Source organism: Mus musculus, chromosome 18, assembly GCF_000001635.26.
Source record: "Mus musculus strain C57BL/6J chromosome 18, GRCm38.p6 C57BL/6J".
Taxonomy (NCBI): domain Eukaryota; kingdom Metazoa; phylum Chordata; class Mammalia; order Rodentia; family Muridae; genus Mus; species Mus musculus.
Window position 1 is genome coordinate 77,681,731 of NC_000084.6, and position 23,594 is coordinate 77,705,324.

Genomic DNA, 23,594 nt, shown 5'->3' on the forward strand with positions numbered 1-23,594 from the left:
TATGAATATGTACATAAATTCACAGGAAATAAATAAGTAAATAAATGTGCTAGCAGAGGAACGATGATGCAATGCTTTGAGATGATACACAAACTTGCAAATCAAAACTGAATCTGAGAGTGACGCCTGGACAGCTTGAGCTGGTTAAGATGGCTCACTTGGTAAAAAGCACTGTCAAGCAAGCCTAATGACCTACGTTTCATCTCTGAAACCACAAATGGAAAAATAACAAGCCCCCAAAAGTTGTCCTCTACCTCCATCTAGCAATATGGAATAGATATCTAAACTGAACACACACACACACAATTAAATTTTTAAAAATTAAGAAAAAAGACATCCTAAAAGTCTCTCCTGTCAACTTGGTTGAGCAAATGCCACTATTTAAGTTTGTCTGTTTAAGACTGTTGTATGTATGTGTATTCATCTGTGTAAGCTTATGTGCACACATGCCTGCAGGGCCTCTTAAGACAGAGAGCCACCTGATGTGGGTGCTAGGAACTGAACGCAGGAAGCGATGCTAACTACTGAACCAACACACTTCCAGCACTGCTATGCATGGTTTTAGTATCAACTCTGTTGTATCCATTCTCTTCCCAACCAGAATTGGTTGACAATACAACTGTTTTGTTAAAAAATAAATTATGGTACATTCTATTGAAAAAGCACTGGGCTAGCAAAATGACTCAACAGTAAGAGCACTCTTGCTTCAAAGCCTGACAACAAGTCCAATCCCCCAGGACCCATATGGTAGATGCTGACTACCCAAAGTTGTCCTTTGACTTTTGCATTAGCACCATGGAATCCAGGCATGTACTTGCAAACACTTTCATGCACACACACGTGCACACATACACACAGAGACACAATAAAGAATTGTAGTACTCCTGCCCCTAGAGGCCTTGCAGGTGTGGCTGCTGTGTCCCATGTGGGTCAATAGGTGGCAGAGAGGAGAAAGGCTATGTCTTCGGTCTGTGTTCTGACCTAGGAACATCTGAATGATTAGTAACCTAACATCCCTTGAAAAAAGCAAGCCTGAGACCAACACTGTCTGGTGCCAGAGGGTCTGAATAGGGAGCTAGCTCGAGATGGCCACCACTTTAGTGCCAGATAGGCTTGGATTGGAAACAAGCCTGAGGCTAGAAGAACTCAGCATGGGACCACAGGCCTCAGGCAGGAGTGAGCTCAAGACAGACGGCCACTCCGGTGGGTCAGTAAAGAAGCAAGCCTGAAACAACTACCAGTCTAGTACCATGGGGCCCAGACAGGGAGCCAACTTAAGATGAATACCAGTCTAGTGCCCCTCAGGTCTTGGGGGTGGGGGGGGTGCGGTAGGGGGACAGACCATGCTCAAGATGATCCCTGCCATAATGCAAAGGAAGGCACTGCACTCCTGAGATCACTCCTGAGGACCCCAGACACTTAAGAGAACCCAGATGCCACTAAGAAGAGCAAGTAAGGGGTGGAGAAATGGAAGAGAAAGAGAAACAAAATGATACAGGCACAACAAAGAGAGGCAGAACTGAAGACTCAGGGGTAGTAAAGAACAGCCTGATGTGAGTGGCTGGTGATGCCACCGAGGTGGGGTCCTGGCCTAGGCTGACACTGGAAGTCATATCTGGGTCTGTAGCTCTGCAGCAGCAGAGGTCTGTTACCACCAAAGATGAGGTGGATATTCCTGGTCTGGGCTGCCACTGGGAATGTGCAGAATTGGTCACACCCCTCACCTCTCATCATGGGAGGGCTGGCCCTAGAAGTATGAGAGCAGGAAACCTATCCCGTCCATTGCCAGCAGCGGTACTCAGAGAGCAGCCTCAGAGAGTACTGTTGGAGTTGCATGTTAGCCGGCCCCAAGGATGTGAGCATGATAGCCAGCCCTACCACTGTCTCCCTGTGGTGGCGTGAATAAGAAAGAGACACTCTCCGCCTTCCTGCCTCACTACTTGCAACAGGCAGGAGCCCTGGCCCTAGGGTCATGAGAACAGGAGAGCTGGCCCTGCCCTTCACAAGCTGCAGTACTTGGGAGAACAGGCTCTGTGCAGCACAGTGGAAGTGACCCTGATGGTAAGGGTACCAGTGAGCCAGTCCTAAGGGTGTGAGTGTTAGGAGAGCTGACCCTGTCTTTTGTCTGCCATTAGGCAGTATTCCCCACCCTAGGCCCTTGCCCCCTAGGACAGGTGGAAGAGCTGGTCCTGGGGTCATGAAAACAGGAGAGCTAGCTCTGCTCCACATCTACTACAGAACTCAAGAGAGCAGGTCCTAAACCTTGCCTGGGCAGCAGGGTAGAGCTGGCCCTGGTGAGCCAGCCTGGAAGGCATAAGAGCAGGAGAGATGATCATTTCTGGTACCTCTCAGGCCTAGATCCAGGGCCACCCCAACATTTACCCCATCAATGAACTGCTAGAGAGGATGAAGGGGCCCGTTCTACAGATCCAAAACTACAGGATCTCCATGACACAAGGCAACAACAGGACATCTGAAAGGAGCCCCAGTGAGATTGCAGTATTGATAGAGTAGCAGAAGCCAGAGAACTTGTGCCAGGCAAGTTCTTGGGACACACTGGTATACACTACAGCTTCCACGAGATTTTTCTCTGTTGGAAGGAGGTTGCAAGGGTGGAGGGCAAGTATTGAGGGGAGGGAGAGATGAGTGGGATTGGGGTGCATGATGTGAAGTTCACAAAGAACCAATAAAAAGTTTGAAAAAAATCTTTTAAAATAATGTAGGGCTGGAGAGATGGCTCAGTGGTTAAGAGCACTGACTGCTCTTCCGAAGGTCCTGAGTTCAAATCCCAGCAACCACATGGTGGCTCACAACCATCTGTAATGAGATCTGACGCCCTCTTTTGGTGTGCCTGAAGACAGCTACAGTGTACTTACATATAACAATAAATAAATCTTTTTTAAAAAATTTAGTACAAAAAAAAGGCAAAAGTAGTATATAAGGCAGTAACAAATTAGCACAACTATGTTAATATGAGTAAATTTTAGAAATAATGATTAGGGAGCTGAAGAAAAAAGGTGTCCAAGGTATATAAAGTTCAAAACTCAAAACTATGCAAAGTGACAGATTATGCGTAGACATTTAGTTGTACATTAAAATGTCTTTTATATTGTTTTTTAAAGAATTATTTATTTAGTTAGTTGATGTGTATGAGTACACTGCAGCTGTCTTCAGACAGAAGAGGCCATCAGATCCCATTACAGATAATTGTGAGCCACCATGTGGTTGTTGGGAATTGAACTCAGGACCTTTGGAAGAGCAGTCAGGGCTCTTAACCACTGAGTCATCTCTCCAGCCCCCTAAAATATCTTTTAAAGCAAGGGAACATTTACCAAAATGTCAAGGTAGCAGTTACCTATAGGTGGAAGTGTGAAGGTTGAGTATAGAGAGATTTAAAAGTATTAATAGAGGCAAGTGTGGTGGCTCGAGTCTATAATCCTAGCACTCAGGGAACTATGGAAGGAAAATTATAAGCACCAGGCCATTTTAGGCTATATAAGACCACCTCAAAACAAAACAAAGAAACAAAAAAGACCAGGCTGTGATGAGGAAGTGCTTGGTGCACAAACATGAGAACCTGCATTCAGATCCCCAGCATCTATGTGAAAGCCAAGTACAGCAGTAGTTCATCTATATGCAACCCTAGAGGGAAGAGGGGGATATGGGAAAAATGGACCATGGAGCTCACTGGGAGAGCCTTTCTCAGAAACTACGGGAGGGTAACAGGATATACAGGCTTCCTGGCTATAGGCAAGGTTTAGGGTTAGCAAATCTTACTATAAAGCAAAGCAAAACTAACAAGAACCATTTCAGTTCTCTAGAAATCCACTAAAAAAGCAAGTGCTGATACTTGAAAACTGAATTTTTGTTGACAACAGGAGTTACCATTCTTGCTTGAGGCTATCTGCAAACTCAGCAGCTTCTGTTAGTATGGAACAAGCACTGAGAATGTACACTAAGCACTGACAAAGTACCTTCGTTTTTATATGTAGTAATAGACCACACCTATATCCTATTAGGGACAAATGATAATCTTAGCCAATAGAGTAGCCAAGAGCTCTACAAGTCTGAAGATACGGCTGTAAATGTGTATCAAGCATATCCTCAGCTGATGTGGTGCCTTGTATGAGAAATATTCCTCCTCCCCCACAGGCTCATGAATTTGAACCCTCAGTCCCCAGTTGGTGGTGGGGTTTAGAAAATTCCTCTTAGGATGGGGAATATTGCTAGCAGAAGTATGCAATAAAGGTGGCCTTTAAAGGTTTCTAACCTCGTTTCTCTCTCCCCACTCCTCTCCGACTCACACTCCCATCACCCCTCTGCTGCTGTATATGAATACAAATGTGATCAACCAGTTTCCTGCTTCTGCTAACATGTCTGACTTCCCTGCCATGATTAAATGTTATCCCCTTGGAACCATAAGCTAAAATAAAAGCCCTTTCTCCCTTAAGTTGCTTTTGGTCATGGTATTTTATGACTACCACAGAAAGGTAACTAACACAGATGAAGACAATGAGCTCTGTTGTAAAAGCACTTTAGAAAATAATAGTGATGGACAGATTTTGAAAAGGCCTTGGCTTTTTTTTTTCCCCCTTGGTTTTTTGAGACAGGGTTTTCTGTGTAGCCCTGGCTGTCCTGGAACTCACTCTGTAGACCAGGCTAGCCTCCAACTCAGAAATCCGCCTGCCTCTGCCTCCCAAGTGCTGGGATTAAAAAGCGTGCGCCACCACGCCCGGCTATAGACCTTGGCTTTAAAATGCATTCCACTATCTACATACAGATCCACAAGGAGAATCAAATTTTACTAGCTCCAGCTGTCTGGTAGATCAATAAACGACAAAAGCAACCACTAAAAAAACCTTAACATTTTAAAAAAAGAAAGAAATATTGACCAGAGAAACCAGCAGTCATACACCGAAGTGAAGACATTTCACAGACCTGTTACCTAAACAGAGTGTAACATCTTTAAAAGAATGAAGACCAGATTCCAAAACTGGATCAATATTTTGTCTAAGATGCCCAATTTCAACAAAAAGTTTAAGACTTCCAAAAGAAACAGGAAACTGTGACTCACAGAAGAAAAAAGTAGTCACTGGGAAAAAATGTCAAATGTTATTAGTAAAGACTTCAAAGGAGTTATTTTAAATATGTTCAAAAGCATAAGAGAGGGGCTACTGTGCAACCTCAGTAATAAAAGAGCTTACTAACAACATGCACAGAACCCTAACCTCAATTCTCAGTAACACACACACACACACATACACGCCTTAAAATCTTATTTTTAAAATAACCAGTGGTTGTGGTGGCCCATGTGTTTTTTTAATCCCAGCACTCAGGAGGCAGAGATAGATGAGTGAGTGAGTCTCTGAGTATAAGGCCAGCCTGACTCTACAGAGTGAGTTCCATGATAACCAGGGCTACACAGAAAGACCCTATTTTACAAAAAGAAAGAGAAAAAGAAAAAGAAAAAGAGAAAGAAAAAAAGAAAAAGAAAAACATAGTATTTTGAAGACTGACAGAATGGACAAAATAATAAATACTATCATATATTTAATGGTAATCCTCAAAGAAAGTAAAACCCAAGAAATTAAACTGGGGGGGGGGGGGATCTCAAAGACAGTAGTAGGTAGTATCTATTTGTAAGCCCAGTACTTGAAACAAAGATGCAGTTCAATATCTTTCTCAGCTACTAAGCAAGTTCAAAGCCAGACTAAGCTATATAACACCTTGTCTAGAAAAAGAAAAAAAAAAAAAAAAAAAAAAGGAAGGAGGGAGGGAGGGAGGGGAGGGGAGCGGAGGAGAGGGGAGGGGAGGGGAGAAAAATTGACAATTCACACATACTCTAAAGTTGATTTAAGAAGAGGAGGAGGAAGAGGAGGAGGCAGCAGCCCAAAAGCCTCCCTTGGATAGGATAAACTGGCAGTTGCCACAACACAGGTAAGTAAAAGGCAAAATAAAAATCCTGAAGTAAGCAGAAGTAATCCATCCCATGAAAAGGAGCCTCATTTCAGCAGTTTGATTTCCTGTAGACCCACACTTTCAAAGTGCTGTTGTAAAAAGCTGTCAACAACATTATGAACTAACCAGGACCCCGGAGCTCTGGACTCTAGCTGCATATGTATCAAAAGATGGCCTAGTCGGCCATCACTGGAAAGAGAGGCCCATTGGACACACAAACTTTATATGCCCCAGTACAGGGGAACGCCAGGGCCAAAAAAATGGGAATGGGTGGGTAGGGAAGTGAGGGGTGGGTATGGGGGACTTTTGGGATAGCATTGGAAATGTAATTGAGGAAAATACATAATAAAAAAATATTAAAAAAAAAAAGCTGTCAACCAAGATTCCCAAACACAACAAAACTATTCTTTCAAATTTAAAAGAAGAAATACAAAGAGACTTTCACAGACCAAAAGAAAATGGTATGGGCTGCAGAGATGGCTCAGTGGCTAAGAGCACTGACTGCTCTTCCAGAGGTCCTGAGTTCAATTCCCAGCAACCACATGGGTGACTCACAACCATCTGTAATGGGATTTGATGTCCTCTTCTAGTGTGTCTAAAGATAGCTAATGTACTCACATACATAAAATAAATACAATCTTTAAAAGAAAGGGAGGGAGGGAGGGAGGGAGGGAGGGAGGGAGGGAGGGAGGGAGGGAAGAGGTAGGACCCTAAAATAATGAATGATGACAACAGTGGGAATATGCTGAGTAAGCCTACAAGAGTCTATATACTTTCTTATATCTTATCTTCCATTTAAAATATAAGAAGGGGGCCGGAGAAATGAACCAGCCTGTAAAAGCTCTTATCATGAAGCCTGAGGACCTGAGTTCAAAACCCAGATCCACATGGTAGAAAGAGATCCAATTCCCACAAGTTGTCTTCTGATATCTAGTAAGGCCAAGGCATATGCGTGTATATATACACATATACACACAAAATAATTGAAATGTACAAAAAAGTAATTGTTTCATTTATATTTCAGTTTTGTAATTCAAACAAATATTAAATACATGAAAATAATAGCTACCTAGCATACTTCTATAGTCCCATTACTTGGAGGTAGAGAAACTCAAGATGATTAGAAGTTCAAGGCCAACAAGAGCTATCTATATAAGACAGCCTGAAAGCATACATAAAAGTAACACTATACATATGAAAGATATATATTTATATATATAAATGTGTGTATGTGTATATATACACACACATGCAATAACAATAGAAAAAAGGTCATGAATTTGTAAGGCTGGGTCTGAAGGGAGGAAAGGAAACAGAGAAATGTTATTACTATATCATGATTTCAAAAACAAAAATGTAAAATAAATTAATAAAAATAATTTAAAAGAGCTGGGCATGAACATGCCTTTAATCTTGTCACTCTGGAGGCAGAGGTAGACAGATCACTAAGAATTCCAGTTAGGCCTGGTCAACATAGTTCGTTCTAGACCAGTCGGGACTATATCATAAGACCCTGACTCAAAGACAAGCAGACAGACAAAAACAAAAAAAGTTTAAAAATTGATGTACTATATTGTTCCCTGGATACGGTCTCTCTTTGAGATGATCTGAATAAGAACGGCCTCCGTGGGCTCATATATTTGAATGCTTAGTCAGCACAGAATGGCACTATTTGAAAGGAGTCAAAGGATTGAGAGGTATGGCCTTGTTAGCCCACTTAGAGTGGGCTTTAAGGCTTCAATAGCCTATGCCATTCCAGAGTCATTCCCTCTACCTACAGAACAAGGCAGGTCTCAGCTACTGCTCCAGCCTCTGCCTGCATACAGCCATACTTCCTGCTCTGATAATAATAAAATAACCTTCTGAAACCATAAGCAAGTCCCCCAGTTAAATGGTTTTCTTATTATAGCTGCCTTGATCATGGTGTCTCTTCACAGAAACAGAACAGTGACTAAGACACTCTTCTACTACACTGTGAACACCTAAATAAAGATTATGTAGTAAGTATCCTCAACACTCAAGAATAATTCTGAGTTTATATTTAGTGTCTAAATGGATCAAAGCAGAATCGAAAGATGGAGGTAAAGAAGGCATGATGTTACTATTTAAATGAGAATGTTCCCCACAGACACATGTGTTTGAATAGTTGGTCCCCAGCTGGTATTGGCAAGATGGGTCACTGAGAGTGAGCCTCTGAGGCTACAGCTCACTGAGCTCTCTATTGGGGCTCTCTGCTTCCTCATCCTTCAAGACAGAAAAAGCCCCATGCTCCAGCCATCATGCCTTCCCTACGGCTTAAAGTGGGAACCCGAGTAAATGAATCCTTCCTTCAGTTGCTTCTCTCCCAGCACCACTCTTCACCCTTCACCTTGGCTCAGGAACGACCCAAAACCTTCTTCTGGCCTCCTTGGGCAGCCACATGCATGTGGCATATGCAAACATAGGAATAAAATACTCATTCAAAAAATATCCTTTCTCATTTATAAAGCTGGTTTTGCCTAAAAAAAAAAAAAAAAAAAAAAAAAAAAAAAAAAAAAACCTCACATACGTGGTGATGAATCATGTTTACAACCATAAAATGTCTTGACCTCCTGGTGACTTATATATAGCTTTAAAAAACATTTAATTCAAGCTGGAGAAATGGCTCAGCGGTTAAGAGTGCTGACTGCTCTGCCGACTGCTGGTTTCTCTGGTCATGAGTTCAAATCTCAGCAACCACATAATGACTCACAACCATCCAAAATGAGATTTGATGCCCTCTTCTGGGTGAGAAGAAAAAGTGTCTGAAGACAGCTACAGTGTACTTACATATAATAAATAAATAAATCTTTAAAAAAAAAGAAATTTTAATTCCTCTTGTCTATTTTAAACCTTATTTAATGTATTTACCTACATGTATGTCTATGTAGTGTGTGTGTGCAATGCCCACAAAGATCAGAAGAGGGTCAGATTCCTTGGAAATGGAGTTACAGACATTTCTGATCCACCATGTGGGTCTGGAACTTTGGACCCACGTCCTCTGGAAAAGCAGCAGTGTTCTTAACCAGGGCCATCTCATCATCCCCTCTCTCTCTCTCTCTCTCTCTTTTTTTGACATTATATACTTATTTATTTACTTATTTTTATTATATATAAGTACACTGTAGCTGTCTTCAGACACTCCAGAAGAGGGACTCAAATCTCATTACGGATGGTTGTGAGCCACCATGTGGTTGCTGGGATTTGAACTTTGGACCTTCGGAAGAGCAGTCGGGTGCTCTTACCCACTGAGCCATCACACCAGCCCCATCATCCCCTCTCTTTTTGACTTGTTTTAATTTTGCCAGAACTAATTCTTTCTATAAACCTGTATAAGGCACCCCATAAGCTGCTTTAAAAAACAAAACAAAACAAAACAAAACAACTATATAGACTTGGCTGGCCTGGAATTTGCTATGTAGATCAGGGTAGCCTCAAACTTAGAAAGATCTGCCTATCTCTGCCTCTCAAGTGCTGAAATTAAGACATGTGCACCCATGCCTAGCACCAAAACACATTATCCTTTTTAAAATGTAATTTCAGAATCACACATACATCCATACATACATGGCATTTTAGAGAGACTGAGGAGCCTAATCTACCCCATGAGTGTACACTGTTCTTCCCACAATAAACCCAACTTTGCTTCATTCTGATTCATTCTCAAACTTCTTCCTAAGATCTAAGTCAAGATGCAGCCAGTGTTTAAGGGGAGGGTTCTAAGAAGAACTCTTCAGGCAACAAAGCTGACAATTCAAGTGACATTTCTTGCTGCCTCTAACAAATTACTTACATAAGCTATCCATAAGTGATGGGGCTAGGGAGATGGCTCAGCAGTCAAAAGCGTTTACTGCTCTTGCAGAAGCTCCCAGTACTCACATAACAGCTCACAGCCGTCTGTAACGTCAGCTCCTGGGGATCCGACGCTTCTTTTGACCTCTTCAGAGGTCAGGCACACACATGGTTCAAAGACTTACACTCAGGGATACATATACACATAAAGTTAAATAAAGTATTTTTGGTTAAATTATTCCTAAATGAGATAATAGTGGTACCAGCAAAGAGAGATTTGAGAGTTAAAGGAAACAAGATTTCAAGACAGATCAGGAAAGTTCTTTCAAAGAAAAAAAAAAGGGGGGGGGGTCCTGGAAGAACACCCTTAGGTGACAAAAGAGGACTACAGAAAGGATAAAATAGTCAGGTGGTAGAAAAATAATCAACTTGAGTGTGTATGAAGTAACACTTATAAGAATACAACCCTCAAACAAACAATAGACGGATGAAATGTGATGGCACACACCTATAACCCCAGCCTGATGAACTCGCTAGACTTCAGTGAGTTCCAGGCCAATCTAAGCTACACAGTAAGACCCTATCTAAAGGAGGGAGGGTGGCAAGAAAGGCAAGAAAGGGAAGAAGAGAGAGAGAGAAAAGGAGGCAAAGCAACTTATGAACTCACTGACTACTCAGTGTAAGTCTTACCTTTTCAACGCTATACTTTTATAAGCAATCATTAGCCATCATTTACACCTCTATAATGACATGGCATCTCTACTACAACAAACTACAACTGCTGTCCCTATGCTCTCATAACAAAATAGAAACTGAAGACATTCCATGTTACAAGTATATTGCTCCCACAAAAAACTGTTCAACTGAAACCACAAGTTGAGGCTATAAGCTGATAAAAGTTCAATCTAACCAGGCAGTCACGCATGCCTTTAATTAATCCCAGAACTTGGGAGGCAGAGGCAGGCGGATTTCTGAGTTCGAGGCCAGCCTGGTCTACAAAGGGAGTTCCAGGACAGCCAGGGCTACACAGAGAAACCCTGTCTTGAAAAACCAAAAAAAAAAAAAGTTCAATCTATTAAATGACATTTCCCAGGACAGAAATGTAGATCTGTGGAGGGTCCATGTACACAGACCCGCTCTATCTCCAGTACTACAATAAATCAATTTAACTAAATTAACAGAATACTTTAAGGCATGATTTTGCTTTACAGAATAAGGCATTCTAATTGCTATCACTGCTACAACTATTTATTTTAATCATCACCCTAAAACTGAAAGAAAAACAAGCAACATCTCAAACATGACCTACATAACCAGTTAGCTTACCTTGCTGTTTCACATGTATGCTCCAATGTGCTTTCATGCTAGTATTAATATCAGGTAACGTGAAGTTTTTTAAAGATTTATTTATTATATGTAAGTATACTGTAGCTGTCTTCAGCCTCTCCAGAAGAGGGCATTAGGGGTGATTGGTTGTGAGCCACCATATGGAAGCTGGGATTTGAACTCGGGACCTTCGAAGGAGCAGTCGGTGCTCTTAACGACTGAGCCATCTCTCCAGCCCCATAACTTATGAATTTTAACCTTGCTGTCTTACACATAATATATAAGCTAAAAATAGATTTATAGTTTTTTTAAAAAAGACTCAAGATTTTTGAGAGCCAATGTTTGCTGATAAAATAAGAAAGCTTCTGTTGATCCTGTCTTGAAAAAACAAAACAAAACAAAAAAGACTAAGAGTGTATGTATTTGCCACACAAATTTAAAGGAAGGGGGCTGGAGAGAGAGCTCAGTGGTTAGGAACACTAAGTTAAGAACACTAACTGTTCTTCCAGAGGTCCTGAGCAGCACCCACATGGTAGCTTACAATCATCTCTAATGGGATCTGATGCCCTTTTCTGGTGTGTGTCTGAAGACAGATACAGTGTATTCACATGCATAAAATAAATAAATCTTAAAAATGTCTTAGAGTTGAGGTAAATCCTATTTCCTTGCAACATACAAGTAGGTCAAATAATATACCTGCTGTCTTAAGTAATCTAGTTTCAAATACCTAATGATAGGGCTTTTATCAGTCTCCTTTGAAAGATCAATGTAGGGGCTGGAGATATGGCTCAATGGTTAAGAGTACTGACTGCTCTTCCAGAGGTCCTCAATTCAACTCTCAGCAACCACATGGCTCACAACCATCTTTAATAGGATCCGATTCCCTCTACTGGTATGTGTCTGAAGACAGCTACAGTGTACTCTTAAATAAAATAAAATAAATAAATAAATAAATAAATAAAATGAATCACTTTAAAAAAAGAGAGAAAGAATACTGTATTTCTGCTGGAGGAGATGCTAGAAAAAGAGAACACTCACTTTTAGGAGGGGGAAGGAGGTAAATACAGAACAAGGAAGGAAGTAAAGGGAATAGCAGGGTACAAGTGATCTGATAAGGGAAGTGGGAAAGGGGGAGTCCTTAGGAAGGAAGGAGGTAAATAGAGAAGGAGGAAGGAGGATAAGTTAACAATAAGGATGTCTGGAAAAGCTATAATGAATCATAGTTATTAACTATTTACCTAAAAACTTTAATATGTGTAATTCTGTATATTAATACATATATAGCTTTAACAAACTCTTCTCATTTGAACTGGACTATGCTCCTTCCATGAGCCAACACCTCTTAACAAAAACCCCGATATCAGACATGAGAAGCCCTCTTTTGAGTTGTTTGCCAGGACTTTCCAAGAGTCCTAAAACACAGTCTATTGCTATTGTCCACCCACAAAGGTAGAAAGCAAATCCCTATTGCTGAAGATACCATGTAAGTTCCAAAGGAGGGAGGCAACCAATAGTCCTACCCAGCTAAGCAGCCAAGAACCACAGCAATAACCAGTATGGTACAACAACACTAAGGGTGCAGTATGGCACACACACCTTGGTAGTAATCAACAACTCTCTAATTGGACTGAAGACCTGCTCAGCAAGTACTCAATGCTAGGGAAGTCACTAATATTCAACATGGAAACACAGAGCTGGTGTCTCACTAGAGCCTTCACCTCTACTGACTAATGTTTATGGTACTGGAAGGTACTCTGCACACCACCAGAGAAAAGAGGTAACCAAGCCAGCTTCAACCCCAGCTATGTACAATAGTGTCCTGCCTGCATGATACGCTGGTACAGTAGTGGCACAAACGTTGTGTGAGTAACCAATTACTAGCTGGTTAATTTAAGGCCTACCCCATGAAATGGAACACATGCCTAATACTGCTCAGTGGCCAAGAACATGAAATTAGATTTGGCATGGGGAAACCCAAATACTAATGTTCTGCTAAAAGAAAACCACACTAAAATGACTCTTACCTGCTATATCTATAGATCAGGTTTTTTTGCTCAGCAATCATCAGAGAAGCTTCCTCTTACCATAGATGTTAACTAATGCAGTGAGCCTCAGTCAGACAATGTGCAAAGAGTAAGAGACTTTGTTACATTTAGTCTTAAATGAAGACATGTCTTCAAACTCCTCTCCTCCGGGCACAGGGAGTTATGCAGAAGAGGAAGTGGAAAGATAAAAGAGCCAAAGGGAATGAAAGATACCAAGGGAAAAAAAAATCTTTTTTTAAAAAGATTGATTGATTGATTGATTGATTATATGTGAGTACACTGTAGCTGTCTTCAGATTCAGACACTCCAGAACAGGGTGCCAGATCTTTTTACAGATGGTTTTGAGCCACCATGTGGTTGCTGGGATTTGAACTCAGGACCTTTGGAAGAGCAGTCAGTGCTCTTAACCACTGAGCCATCTCACCAGCCCTAAATAAATCTTTAAAATAAAGAAAAAGAAAAGAAAAAGGCTTCAGATAGAATCTACTGGTCATATAAACCACAATGAAGGGTAGGCCCCAGGCCCAGCAACAGATAGCCAACACAAACAAACTCTATAGAGTTTTGTAGATTTGCTACTTAATATTGCTTTGTTTCAGCATTTTTAAAACCATACTGGTCTTTTCATGGTATATTATGGTTTCTGATTTTTGTGGTTTTATGGTTTGTTTTTTTGTGTCTGTTTCTTGTGCTTTCTTTCTTTTGTTTTTGGTTATGGTTTGGTTGGTTTGGTTTTGCATGGAGTTGGATAGGTGGGAAGGAAGGGAGGATCTGAGAGGAAATGGGAAAAGGAAACCAAAATCAGAATATAGTCTATGAGTTTTCAATTTAAAAGACACAAAAAAGAGAAGAAACAAGTTAAAAGGCAAGCGTGGTGGTATACGTCTTTAATCCGAGCACCACCACCACCACCCGCCCACTCACAAGGTTGAGACTCTGAACCCGACCTGATACTCTCAAGCCGAGACCATCATAGTGGCTTCTACCATTAGCTAAAAGGAGATCCAGGTAAAAACAACATGGGCCAACAGGTCTAGGTCTATCAGGGAACTTCCAGTAAAGACAGGGAGATCAGTAACCAGAGGATTTGAAATCACTGCCTGCCTGACTCTTACTTGTATAGCTAGGTGTCTTAGTCACTGTTCTATTGAAGTGAAAAGATGCAGTAACCAAGGCAACTCTTTTATTTTTTTAAAGATGTATTTATTTTGTGTATATGAGTACACCACTGCTCTCTTCAGATACACCACAAGAGGGTATTATACCCCATTACAGATGGTTGTGAGCCACCATGTGGTTGCTGGGAATTGAACTCAGGACCTCTGGAAAAGCAGTTAGTGCTCTTTACATCTGAACCATCTCTCCAGCCCCCAGGGCAACTCTTATAAAATAATTTATTGTAGACTTGCTTACAGTTTCAGAGGTTTAGTCCAGTGTCATCATGGCAAGGGGGCATAGCAAAGCTCACGCCCAGTGACACTTCCTTTACTCTAAAAAGGACACACCTCCTAATCCTTCTCAAATAGTGCCACTCCCGATTATTAAGCATTCAAATATATGAGCTTATGGGGGCAACTCTTAAAACCAAATTAGAATTTAAATGCATATCATCTATATAGTAAAGAATCCTTGAAAAGCAAGCAAGCAAAGGACAGCATTGCCAACTTAGGGTCTTCATTACTCAAGTTTAACCAAGTAGGAACTGGCCTTGAACCAAAGGTTAACAACAAAGAAATTTCAAAATGTAGAAAGGAAACAAGACCTAATAGCATGAACCTATACTATAATCCCATATATACTATACTAGCATGAACCTATACTATAATCCCATATATACTATACTAGCATGAACCTATACTATAATCCCAGAGCTGAGAGGCTGAAAAGGAGGGACAAAAATTCAAGGGCAGGCTACAAATAGACAATGTCTTTAAACATAAATAAAAATTTTTAAAAACAACAACAAACTAGTGATATAGCTCAGTGGTCGAGTGCTTACCTCAAATGTATAAAGTTCTAGGTTCACACAGAAAGAGAATCAACTCACAGAATACCAACTCAAACTATAAATATATATTCAAGGGCTGGTGAGATGGCTCAGTGGTTAAGAGCACCGACTGCTCTTCCAAAGGTCCTGAGTTCAAATCCCAGCAACCACATGGTGGCTCACAACCATCCGTAACGAGATCTGATTCCTTCTTCTGGGGTGTCTGATGACAGCTTCAGTGTACTTACATATTATAAATAAATAAATAAGTCTTTAAAAAAAAAAGAAGCCAGTCAATGGTGGCATACACTTTTAAAATATATATATTCAAACTCCCAAAGAACAATCCTATACAGATTTTCTTTAAATCTGTGGAAGAAAAGAAAAACAAAAAAAAAAAAAAACAAAAAAAAAGAAGAAGAGAAGAAAAGCACACAAGAAGATATACACAAAAAAGCAAATAAAAAAATACAGCAATGACAACAAAAACCTGTGTACTATCTAGAGCCTGACATCATAAAAAATGAATCAAGTGGAGCTGTTGAGATACCTCAAAGGGTAGAGGTGTCTGCTACCAAACCTGCTAACTACCTGAGTTTGTCCCCTAGGGCCAACTCCAACAAGTTTTTACCTGACATCCACATGTTCATGTGCCCCCCCACCAATACACACACACACACACACACACACACACACACTCTAAAATTTATTTTAAAAATTCTTATAGATTTAATACACAATATTAATACTCCCATATTAAATGTTTTAGAATAAGTTGTATAGTATAGTTGACATCTTGGTGACTTTTTTTTTCCATTTTTTATTAGGTATTTAGCTCATTTACATTTCCAATGCTATACCAAAAGTCCCCCATATCCACCCACCCCCACTCCCCCTACTTGGTGACATTTTAAAAAAAAATTTTTTTTAAAAGATAGTACAGTGAGTTCCAATTCTAGAATTGGATGAAACTGATATACCCACTTCCACTACAAAACTGGTGAAACTCATGAAGAAACACACAAACACATGTCCTCTAGCCATACAGAAAACGAAACACATACTCAAGAATCTTTGTCTATAACCCAGCACGGAGGAAGCTAAAGCAAGAGGATCACAAGTTCGTGCCAGTTTTTGATTTGTTAACTGGTTTGGATTTTAAAAGGTTTATTTTGAAATATGGTTGTATGTAGCCAGGCTGGCCTTGAACCAAAGGTTAATTTCAACTCTTAGTCTTCCTGCCTCCACTCCCAAGTGCTGGGATTACAGACAGGTGCCACCACACATACCTTTTCTATTTTAAACGTTGAATATATTATTGCTAATTTTTAGGCTTTTTAAAAGCTATAGCTAGGCAGTGGTAGTGCATGCCTTTAACTCAGGAGGCAGAGACAAGCAGATCTCTGAGTTTGAAGTCAGCCTGGTCTACATACTGAATTCCAGGACAGCCAAGACAGAGAAGCCCCGTATCAAAAAATAAAATAAAATAAAATAATAAAATAAAATAAAATAAAATAAAACAAAAGCAAGCCTGCTGTGATGTGGAACTCCAAATGTATCCTTGTAGCATAGCATGATGCCCTGGATTTGATCTCCAGCACATAAAAAGCAAAGTATACCTACACTGACAACTATCTTTGAGTAATTCTATTTTAGGTTTTGAGATCAATTTATTAATTTTTATTACTGATCATAACTAGCTTGAAATAAATACTCATTTCTAAGAAAAGAATATGTAGGTCAATGGCCAAGATATATTTAGAAAGATATATTTAGAATACTTTCTGAATTTCCACCCTGCTTCAAGCCTGGACCATGCCACACTAGCAACCTCTTTTAATCAAATATAAACATTCTAAACATCTAGGTCTCTACCAACAGATGAATTAGATTGTATTGCTTTAAAGGCAAGAGTTGTTCCTGGAGCTGGGGCTGGAGCTTACTTGGTACAGTACTCGCACAGCACACGCAGAGCCCAGGGTTGGATGTTTAGCACCACATAAGCTGGCACGCCTATAAGCCCTGTTTTGAAAATAAGGCTACTCTTCCTAGAGAAGCTCACACTCACCATGCCCTAGGTATGCACGTCTTCTTTCTCAATGCTTCTCTTACTTTTAACCCTCTGCGGTAAGATCTGTGCTATGATCCCCTTAATAGGGCAAGGCGTAGTGGCACACACCTTCAATCCCAGCACTCCAAAGGCAGAGGTTGCAATGGATCTCTGCTAGTTCCAGGCCAGCCTGGTCTACATATCAAATTTCAGGCCAACTAGGGCTTTATAGTAAGGGGGAGGGGGGAAGGAAGAGGAAGAGGAGGAAGAGGAGAAGAAGGTTAACTAACCCAACTTTGCTTCAGTAAGTAAAAGTTTGCTTTGTTATTACTGAGGGTTGGAACAAAACCTAATGCACACTAGGCAAGTGCTCTACCACTGGGCTATATCATCAGCCCCTTTTGAATTTTATTTTGAAACAAGGTTTGACTCAATTGTTCAGGAGGACCTTCTACTTGCAAGGCTTCTACCTCAGCTCTTTCCCTAAAGACGGCAAATACACAACCGCACGAAGATTTAAAAGAGTCCTTTAAAATAAGTTTTCCTCAGCCACAGACTCCTTTAAAAAAAATTTAAGCTTTCCTAAGAAGAAAAGGAAATTTTCTGAGGAGCCTGAAGTTGCTGCTAACTTCACAAAGAACAGTACAAAGAAAAAAAAAAGTCCCAGAAAGCACCGTAGAACGGACATGCTTGGTGGGAGGGGCATACCTTGTGGTGGCAGCTCCTGCCCATGATAAAACCCCAATAAAAACACAAAACCAGGAAAAAAAAATTAAGCCAAACATACTAGTTCCTGCCTGCAATCTCAGCATTTGAGAAGCTAAAGTTCAGGGCCAACCTGAGCTTTAAAACAACATTCTGTTTTAAATAAATAAGCCAAGGACTTAGGAGGCAGAGAAAGGAGAAACAGTGCAAATTCATGGCCAGCCTGGTCTACATATTAAGTTCCAGGCTATCCAGGGCTACACAATGAAATCTGGTCTAAACTCTTATCTGCCCCAAACACACACTCACCTACACGTGCATATTGTCATACATACATACATACATACACACACACACACACACAGAGTTTTCTTAAAAGTATTTCTTGGGGCTGGTGAGATGGCTCAGTGGGTAAGAGCACCCGACTGCTCTTCCGAAGGTCCAGAGTTCAAATCCCAGCAACCACATGGTGGCTCCCAACCATCCGTAACAAAATCTGATGCCCTCTTCTGGAGTATCTGAGGACAGCTACAGTGTACTTACATATAATAAATAAGTAAATCTTCAAAAAAAAAAAAAAAAAAAGTATTTCTTGTAGCCAGGCAGTGCAGTGATGGCACATGCCTTTAATCCCAGCACTTGGGAGGCAGAAGACAGTCGGATTTCCGAGTTCGAGGCCCGCCAGGGCTATACAGAGAAACCCTATCTCAAAAAAAAAAAAAAAAAAAAAAAAACACAGGGCTGAAGAGATGGCTCAGCAGGTAAGAGCCCTGACTGCTCTTCCGAAGGTCATGAGTTCAAATCCCAGCAACCATATGGTGGCTCACAACCACCCATAATGAGATCTGACGCCCTCTTCTGGTGTGTTTGAAGACAGCTACAGTGTACTTATGTATAATAATAAATAAATCTTTAAAAACAAAAGTAATTCTTGAAGAAAAGTATAATCAGGTTGCCTCTGTAACATTACAGAGACTAGGTGGCTTAAACAGCAGAGCTTATTTCTCCCAGTCATAGCAACTAGCAACCTAATACAGATCTAGTATCTGGCCAGGGTCTGCTTCCTGGCTTGCAGAATGCTCCTCCTCACTGAATGCTCACATGGTGGAAGGGAGAAGCAATCTAATACCTCTCCAATGCCTACCGCCAATGCCTACAGCCAATGTAGCCTGAACACTCCTGATCTCTTCTAATCTTTCTCTGGCCTCTTTTATAAAGGCACTAATCCCACTCATTCTGGCAGATCTCTCATGACCTAATCACCTCCCAAGGCCTCACCTTACTAACACCAATGCTAGGAGTAAAGATCTCAACATAGAAATTTTGGGAAGACAAAAATTAAGACCATAGCAAAAGGCTTACATTACTGTTCTAAATAACCCCTCACTCACAGTCTTAATATTTAACACAAATGGAAAACAAGTGTAGCTGAGCATGGTAGGGCATACTCAAGAGGCTGAGGCAAGACCTGGGGATAGGGCTCAGCTGGGGAGGGCTTATCTATGTGTGGTGCCTGGCTTCTATCCCAGGATAGAAACTTGGTGTGCTAGTACATGCCTATAGAGGCAGAAAGATTAGGACTTAAGACCAGCCTGGGCTACAGGAGAGCTTGCCTCAGCACACACACACAAATACTGATGGGGATGGAGAATTAACCCAGTTGATAAGAACACTAGCTGCTCTTGCAGAGAATCTGGGTTCAGTCCCTAGCACCTATACCAAGCAGCTCTTGACCACCTGTAACTCCAGTTCAGGGGTTCCCAAGTCCTCTCCTGACATCCAGAGCACCTATACCAACACACACACACACAGTGCATATGCAGACAAGCAAACCCATAAATAAATAAAAATATATTCTAAAAATCTCTGTTAGGAGAGGCCCATTGGACTTGCAAACTTTATATGACCCAGTACAGGGGAACTCAAGGGCCAAAATGTGAGAGTGGGTGGGTAGGGGAGTGGGGGGGGGGGGTATGGGGGACTTTTGGGATAGCATTGGAAATGTAAATGAGGAAAATCCCTAATAAAAATATATATATCCCTGTTAGAGTATGGAAATAGAATCTTAAGAATATTCTGGTTTAGCCAGGCGTGGTGGCGCACGCCTTTAATCCCGGCACTTGGGAGGCAGAGGCAGGCGGATTTCTGAGTTCAAAGCCAGCCTGGTCTACAAAGTGAGTTCCAGGACAGCTAGGGCTATACAGAGAAACCCTGTCTCAAAAACCAAAAAAAAAAAAAAAAAAAAAAAAGCATTCTGGTTTATTTTCTCTGAAGACAGACTTTACCAATAAATGTGTTCTTACCAACACAAGGCTTTAGAAATGAATTACTTTTTCAAAAGATCTACAGGATATGCAAATAGTATGTAGATGCTTGCCTAGATCTATGGATACTGCTTTTTGATAACTTTCCTTTAAACATAAAACCAACATTTTATTTCCTGATTGGGAAATAGATTCCTTGAATTACTTGTAATACTATACTGAAAAAAGTTGTCAAGAAAAACAAAACAAAACAAAACAAAACAAAACTAGGGCTGGCGAGATGGCTCAGCATGTCAACATACCTGTTACCATATCTAAGTTTGATCCCTGAGCCCACATGGTAGAAGAAAAGAAAGAACTACACATTGTCCTGTCTTCAACACACATTTCTCTAACAGCTGCAATCAAGAACACCCCTCAAAAAAAAATTTAAAAAAAAAAAAAAAAAGAATCAATAAGAACAAGTTGTAGCCAGGTGAAGCGGAACTTAGGAGACAGAGGAAGGAAAATCTCTGTGCGTTCAAGGCCTGCCTAGTCTACATGGTAAGTTCAGGACAGCTTGAGCTATGTAGAGAAACCCTGTCTCAAAAAACAAAACAAAACAAAACAAACAAAAACCAACCAAGTTGTGGATATTTAGCTATACTTATGTAGTTCCTTTGTCTGAGCTATCTCTACACTTAAAATGTACAATAAGAATGATGACCTGGTATGGTGGTACATGCTTTTAATCCTAGAATTTGGGGAGGCATAGGCTGGTGGGTCTCTGTGAATCTGAGAGTCTCCATATGTAACCCAGGTCTTGACATGCAGACCAGGCTGGCCTTAACTACTGGCTCTGCTTAGTCTCTTAATCACAGAAACAGAACAGGAAACATTCAGACTAGAAACACTAGAAAGACAAACTGTAACACACAAAGATCAAACTAGAATGAAGCAGGGCTTTCAAACAGTGCTGTGCACCCACTTCGTGCTGGGTGGGGCAGCTACTGCCACAAAGTGATTTTGTGTATTTTACAAGCTAGGAATGCAATTCAGTGATGACAGGATGCTTACCTAGGGTAAGCAAGGTCCTGGGTTCCATCCCTAACACTGGGGGGAAAAATCAAAACCATGTTACTTTACCCATTACTAAACAAGTTGATCCTTCCTGCAGCACTGTGAACAAGGCTTATACCTACAATTCCAACATACAGGAGGCAGAGGCAGGAGGCTGTGAGTTCAAGGACACCCTGACCTATCTTTAAACAACCAAGATCTAGGGCTGAAGAGATGGCTCAGTGGTTAAGAGTACTTGCAGAGGACCAGGTTCCGTTGCCAGGACCCACATGGTGGCCCACAGCCCATACTTCCAGTTCCAGGGTATCCCATACCTTCTTCTGACCCCCTGCACACACATATAAAGCACACACCTATTACACGCAGGCTAAACACTCAGAAATAAATAAATAAATCTCCCAGGATGTAGCTAAGTATAAGAGTATTTACCAAGCCGAGCAGTGGTGGCACAGGCCTTTAATCCCAGCACTGGGGGTGGGGGGTGGGGCAATTTCTGAGTTCAAGGCCAGCCTGGTCTACAGAGTGAGTTCCAGGACAGCCAGGGCTATACAGAAAAACCCTGTCTGAAAACAAACAAACAAACAAAAAAAGTATTTACCTAGCATGCCCAAAGTCCTATGTTTAATCGCCAACACCACATCAAAAAAAATTATAGATAGCTATAAAAATGTATTAAATGGAGAACTGCAATACTAGCCATCATCTAAGAAAATTAACACTTGAATTATTTAATTATTCAGACTATAGTCATAACAAATAACCTCTTCAAAGAGAGGTTTGTTTTTTTTTTTTTGGGGGGGGGGGAGGATCAGAAATCCGCCTGCCTCTGCCTTCCCAGTGCTGGGATTAAAGGCGTGCACCACCACTGCCCGGCTTCAAAGAGAGTTTTTATAAGACAGTTTCATGTAGCCCAGGCTAGCCTTGAACTCCTATTCTTTCTGCTTATACCCCCAAGTACTAGGATCACAGGCATAGAGCACTAAGCCTAGTAACAACAGTACTCTAAGTATCAATACCTCAAAAACAATTTCTTTCCCAACAACTTTCAATTATTTGCAAGGATTTTAGGTTAGCTTTTCCACTGAGAAGCCATAGCACAAATAATGTGAACTATGCTGTAACCAAAGATTAGGAATAAAATAGAAACACCTACAGACAAGTTCAAAACAAGTCTTTTCTCTACAGCAAATTCATCCTTCCCCAACTCTCAGAAGGGAACTAAAGAGGCCACACACACACACACACACACACACACGCACACACGCGCAAAAAAAGACTCCCAACTGGAAATGATGAAACAGGAGAAATTCATTAATGGAGCTGGCCAATTACCACCAACAGAGGTTATCATCACAGACAAAACAAAACATGTGCCTCCTGAGGCGAGCACTCAACGTTAACTATAGACTCTGCCATCCAAGAAAAACTGACCAAGAAAGAATATACATCACAGAAAAGGAACCAAACAATTCTCCTAACAGAAGACATCACTTCACAAATATGCACGGGCCTGAAGAACATGCTCACCACAACTACAGGAATAGAACTAACAAATTCAGACTGTGGGAAAATTTTGATTTCTTCATACATGATGTGTAAAGAAAAAAAGAGGAACTAGATATTACTAAACAATACAAAGACTGTATTTGGTTCTTGATCTAACTAACCATAAATACACATCCATGAAATAATGAAGAACCCTGAACTACACTTGGAATTATTAACTTTATTATCCTTCACTGTGATTAACAATTGTTTGGTTTTTCTTTCCTTAAGGGTGAAGTTGGCTGGAAACTGAGTGCCAAAGGGTCGAGCACATAAAAAAAGACTGAAATTAATAAAGACGAACAGAGTTATCAGGAACACGCAGGATCCTGCCTAACAAGCACAGAAATATAAACTGCCAGACTGCAACCAGGAAGGTAGCTTTGCATATCTGCCAGCCAACCTTCTCTGAACTGATAGGAGCCCTATGAACAGGCCAGGAGTGATAACAGCTACTCAAGTCACTTCATGGAGCAGATGCTACCCCTTCTAGCATGCACCTGGCCCTGACCAGGACCTAGAATACAGGAGCATCAAGTAGGAGGTTTAAGGAAGTTACCAACTGCAAAAAGCACTTCAGCAAAGAAAAAGATTCCAAAGCACTCATTCTAAAGCACCATTACTGTAAATCAAGAATAATATAAGATATGAGCTTTAATTTCTCTAAAACATTTGCTCTTGTCATTCTAGCTTTCACAGATGATTCAAAGCATAGGTCACCACATATGCTGGGATCTAGGTAAGGGAAGGGGAAGGGAAGGGAATGGAAGGGGAAGGGAAGGGGGAAAGGGAGGTGAGGGGGAAGGGGGAAGGGGAGGGGAAGGGGGAGGGGGAGGGAAGGGAAG

At 40.9% G+C, this 23,594-nt stretch overlaps 1 protein-coding gene and 1 non-coding gene across 7 annotated transcripts in view; one reads left to right on the forward strand and one right to left on the reverse strand.

Moving 5' to 3' along the window:
• 8030462N17Rik (RIKEN cDNA 8030462N17 gene) overlaps positions 1 to 23,594 on the reverse strand; it is an 83,003-nt gene that overhangs the window by 50,243 nt on the left and 9,166 nt on the right. The gene's annotated exons all lie outside the window — the stretch shown is intronic.
• Positions 884 to 1,015, forward strand: Gm26014. Its single transcript, XR_003952684.1, has one exon. It is a non-coding gene; the product is annotated as a small nucleolar RNA SNORA17 (small nucleolar RNA).